A 6,037-nucleotide genomic window follows, 5' to 3' on the forward strand; every position below is an offset into this window, starting at 1 on the left:
GAGATTCATACCTCATAAATTGGTAAGAGATGGAACTGATCCCCCAAGGTACACAAAACAGGTCCGAACGCTGTTGCAGAGGCAACGGAAAAAGCATGCGAAGTTCAGAAGAACGCGAAATCCCGAAGATTGGCTAAAATTTACAGACGCGTGAAATTTGGCGCGGACTTCAATGCGAGATGCCTTTAATAGGTTCCACAACGAAACATTGTCTCGACATTTGGTAGAAAATCCGAAGAAATTCTGGTCGTATGTAAAGTACACAAGCGGCAAGACGCAGTCAATACCTTCGCTGCGCAGTGCCGATGGTACTGTTACCGACGATTGTGCCGCTGAAGCGGAGTGATTGAACGCAGTTTTCCGAAATTCCTTTACCAGGGAAGACGAATGGAATATTCCAGAATTTGAAACACGAACAGCTGCTAGCATGAGATTTTTAGAAGTAGATACCTTAGGGGTTGCGAAGCAACTCAAATCGCTTGATACGGGCAAGTCTTCAGGTCCAGATTGTTTACCGATTACGTTCCTTTCAGATTACGCTGATACAATAGCTCCCTACTTAGCAATCATATACAACCTCTCGCTCACCGATAGAGCTGTACCTACAGATTGGAAAATTGCGCAGGTCGCACCAGTGTTTAAGAAGTGTAGTAGGAGTAATCCATCGAACTACAGACCTATATCATTGACGTCGGTTTGCAGTGGGTTTTGGAGCATATACTGTATTCAAACATTATGAATCACCTCGAGGGGAACGATCTATTGATACGTAATCAGCATGGTTTCACAGAACATCGTTCTTGTGCAATGCAACTAGCTCTTTATTCGCACGAAGTAATGGCCGCTATCGACAGGGGATCTCAAGTTGATGCCGTATTTTTACGAGATATCTCGTAGATTTCCGGAAAGCTTTTAACACCGTTCCTCACAAGCGACTTCTAATCAAGCTGCGGGCCTATGGGGTATCGTCTCAGTTGTGCGATTGGATTCGTGATTTCCTGTCAGGAAGGTCGCAGTTCGTAGTAATAGACGGCAAATCGTCGAGTAAAACTGAAGTGAAATCAGGTGTTCCCCAGGGAAGCCACCGAGCGAGGTGGCGCAGTGGTTAGCACACTGGACTCGCATTCGGGAGGACGACGGTTCAATCCCGCGTCCAGCCATCCTGATTTAGGTTTTCCGTGATTTCCCTAAATCGCTATAGGCAAATGCCGGGATGGTTCCTTTGAAAGGGCACGGCCGACGTCCTTCCGCGTCCTTTCCTAATCCGATGAGACCGATGACCTCGCTGTTTGGTCTCTTCCCCCAAACAATCCAATCCAATCCCAGCGAAGCGTCCTGGGACCTCTGCTGTTCCTGATCTATATAAATGACCTGGGTGACAATCTGAGCAGTTCTCTTAGGTTGTTCGCAGATGATGCTGTAATTTACCGTCTAGTAAGGTCACCCGAAGACCAGTATCAGTTGCAAAGCGATTTAGAAAAGATTGCTGTATGGTGTGGCAGGTGCAGTTGACGCTAAATAACGAAAAGTGTGAGGTGATCCACATGAGTTCCAAAAGAAATCCGTTGGAATTCTATTACTCGATAAATAGTACAATTCTAAGACCACATAGATAATATTGTGGGGAAGGCGAGCCAAAGGTTGCGTTTCATTGGCAGGACACTTTAATGAAATTGCATTAAAAGAAATAATCAGTTACCTTTTTTTAAATTTGTTTTTAGTTAATTTGCCTTTCTTTCCTTCTGTACGTACGAACTTCGTTGTAGAACCTCTTATTTACGTGTGGTAATAAAAATTCATTTACACAGAATTAAGTACATTTACAATTACGTGAATTCATATTAACTGACTAAGAATATTTAGTTGAGAATTAAATCCATTACATAATTCGGCCTTGGCACACTTTTCTAAATGCAGTGGTTTTTTTAAATAATATTTACTGAATTCTTTCCCGGCGTTAGCTATGGAACACAAGACTGTCTCTATTAGCAGAAAATGGTTAAATATTGCCAAGCCGACGTTTAATTATCATTGATAAAACACACTTCACTATACATTTAAGTTATTTGAAAGAACCAAAATTGTTAAATTTCAACGTTAACTATCCGCCTATGAATGCACAAATGTGAAACTAGTAATAAATTCCGTCAGTCTCAGCATTTCTGTAAAAGAAAAAATTTTCTTAATTCACTGCTAATTTTTATCTGCTCCCGATTTACGGGTTTGGTTAATTTTTCTTAGCGGAACAATTTTTTAAATGTGCCACCGCTGCAAATCGTTCGGTCGCGGCACAGCCCAGCAACACCGCTAAAAATGCTGAAAATTCTTTAAAGAAATATTATAGATGACATGGGCAAGCTAATTTACATTAGTAATACACACTTTTGATAAATTATGATGTATTTAGACCACAACAATAATTCAACTTACATTAGTTTGTAATTTCTCCTCTAATGGCGGCTAACTCTAGATACAGACAAAAGAAGTCTACCCATTCATAAAATGCTACGTCACAGCTTCCTCTCACTCTCAGCTCTCGAGGAAGACGACAAGGAATACACACTACGTGGTGCTTTTTATACTACTGCTGACCATTAACATCTCTTTGTAATCTTACAACATTATTTTCCTCTGTGGCTGAATTTTACATTTTTGTTATCGCAGATATTGACACATTTCGCAATTACATTATGAGTATAGACATATTACAATCATAAATACATCGAGAATATTACTACAGAAAATATTAAAATAATAATGAATGTCCTTTACACAAAATTAAATAATATTTTTTGTTAAATAATTACAGTATATACAAATTGCTTCATAGCGGCGTATATAGTACAATTAAATTTTAGTTTATTAATAGTGTGTGTGCTGCCAGGGAACGTTACATTGCCCCCTGGTAGCATTTGGCAAAGAGTTTCCATACTTTGACACAATGGTGCCAGTAACGTTCTTTGCAATTCTGTATTTTGTTATGGAATGGCTCTTTTAATTAGTCCCAGGGTTATATATGTTCATGGCTCCCCCATTTGGGCGAAGGCAGACAGAAAACCTGGGCAAAACTGTGCCGGAGCCCAGCCATCCCAGTTGGTTCATGATTAATCTTGTCTCTTTAACAGTCATTCTTTTGAATTGATTTAGCAGTTTGTCATCAACGATTACATAATATCACAGTCACATACAGTTCAACGAAAGTTTGTTGTGTGTGATTAACAACTTGTTATTATTATTTTTGCGATATACTGAAAGGTCACTTGTCCTAGGATATATCACTTAGTTTTTTGAAATCATTTAGCACAACGTCACTTTTCATAATGTTCCCACTACCTACGTGTTACAAATCCATCTCCTACACTTGTTAGTGTTCATTTTCTTTTGTCAATTTACGGGTATACATAATAAATGTTCAATGTTTATCAAAAATCGAGATCATTGACATGTTATGCAGTTTGTGTAAATATTTTGGAATATGTCAATAATGCTGTAGTTGGTGAGCGGTGCGGAGTGATTGTTGAGCGGCGCTCGGCGCGGCGCGTCGGCTCCGTGTAGGTCACCGGCCCCGGTGTTGACAGCTACGGCGCGGAGAGGCGTGTGGCTGTCTGGTCAGCTACGGGCTGCTGCGGCCGCTGCATGGCTGAGGTAGCCGGATGCGCGTTGTATATCAGCTCGCCCGTGTGACATCTTCTTGCAGTGCTCCAGCAAACATGCAACAAGTTCACAAACAGTGTACTATCCTTATGGGCATTTTTCCTGGTGTGGGAAAAAACGCACACAGTTATTGGCAGTTATTATTCAGTAGGCCTTCACTAGTCTGGTTTGCACAATGTTTCGTTCTCACAGTAACACGTTTTATGGGCACACAATATTTTTTCGCCATGTCATGACTTGTCATTAGTCACACGCAAGTTTTCACCTTAGGACAAAATGTATCTCTCTAGTCAATGCGCTTTCCTAGCATCCCTTGACACACAAAGAGCTATAGTTTGACACTAACTTGGTCCACCGTCCGTTATCGGCTCACTGTTCGTGTCGTGCTAGTTCCTTGTCCACTTGCACACACGACGATGATACAGTTTCTTATTGCTTGTTCAAAACAACCTCGTGACGTATTGCTGCAGGTTTAACAGTCACTGTCTGTCTCTGCCACACAATACTACACTTTTGTTTAAGTTTTTTTTCATTTACAATGTCCGTTGTGCAATTTTTGTAACAGCACATTCGTAACTTCTTTGTTCGCTCTTTACCAAGGTGTGTGATATTTGCGTACATGGTAACAAATATTAAAATTCGTATTAGTTTGCGCAAAAATCATCTATATTTACGTTCGAGTAGATTTTATTTGTGCATTCCAGCCGGATTCAGGCATGTTGTTCAAATACTCCTTTGAAATTATGTCTCACTTTACTTGCAAGGTCCTACGTAACTACAGTGTAGTCTCTGTAGGCTAAAATTGACTTGGACTGTATCAGGCTAGCTCCTTTTTACTGATTGGATCTGCACATGCTTCAATTGAACCTTCTTTGTGCGTAACCTTGCGCTACTTAAATTTGCAATAAGTTTGCCTCCCATGGTGCCGTCGAGTCACTACTGGGTGCATTATTCTCTTTGATAACACTGGTTTGAAAATAAAGTTCTCAGGGTCTCATATTATTGATATTATTCTGGGTTCGAATCTGTCAATCTGACAGCTACACACACACACACACACACACAGACATATATATATGTATATAATAGAAAAGATTGTACCAAGAAATACTTCAAGTCTGACACACATATAGAATATTATGCAGTACACAAACTAATCACTACTAAAATGTTCCTCCTGACTGATCTCTGTCACAATTTAACACTATAAATAATTGCACTAATCAGGTTATCTGTGCAGACATTTAGAGCATGTTTAAGCTAACACTAATTAAAAGAAGACATAACACAAATATTCATAAACAAAAGAGAAAGTCAATCATATTCTTATAACTAAATACTTCTACACTAGTACATTATCTCTACAGATCACACATCATTAATGTTCATTCATTTTCAAAAGAATGGCGTACCTTTTTACACATAACACATAGGACTATTAGTCATTTACTGTAGGAATATTTTTACATCCTTACGCCGATACAGTCCCCGTACTCTCCCTGAGTGTGGATCTGCTAAGAGATAACCACTATTTCCTTCTTGGACTAAGGAGTGGAGTATGAGGCTCGACAGGAGGTTTTGTGAGGCTTCACCTCGATATTGTATTGATATCCCTTAACAATTCCTGGTCGTTCTGAAAATACATCTGCATAGTTAGATAATAACTGTACCAAATCCTGCTGTTGCATTGAATTCAAATTTTCGGACTGTGATACTTTGTTCACAAGTGCGTCCACATTTGCTTTTAATTGATCACTTTGTACGTCTGGATAATAGAGATTTTGTCCTAGAGAATGATTGTCTAAATGTAGTATCCACTGATTCCTACATTTTATGTTAATAGCATTACAATTAGGCACGGGTACCTCTTCAGATCTGAGCATGGACAATTCTATTCTCCTACCAGCGTTCATCAAACTTAATTTTCCCCGAGAAAGGTCGATTACTGCGTCCCTTTCTCTCAAAAAATCTACCCCCAAAATGCAGGCTACCTTTAAACCCTTTACTACCAGGAATGAGCACGCTATGGCATCTCCCCCTATATACATCTCTACCCGCACTTGGAGTTTAATTATTTGTTGCTGTGCACTGATGGCTCCAGTGACTTTACAATTGTTCACAGGAAAAGTCAGCATACGCTTTTCTTTCCCCAGTACTCTGAATAAGTCCATACTCATGACACTGATAGTAGCACCTGTATCTACGATTGCCTGCACATCAATATTGTTAATTTTGATCTCTATTATCGCTTGTACTTTGTCTTTGTGCTCCTTTATGCACGTGGGTGGTTCAGTTATTAATTCATGTCCCATCTGTACCCCGTCATTATACCTGAGGATACAGATTCTCGATGTTTTGTTCTGTGTCGGGCTGCTCTCACTCC

This window comes from Schistocerca americana, chromosome 4 (genome assembly GCF_021461395.2).
Source record: "Schistocerca americana isolate TAMUIC-IGC-003095 chromosome 4, iqSchAmer2.1, whole genome shotgun sequence".
Lineage (NCBI taxonomy): Eukaryota > Metazoa > Arthropoda > Insecta > Orthoptera > Acrididae > Schistocerca > Schistocerca americana.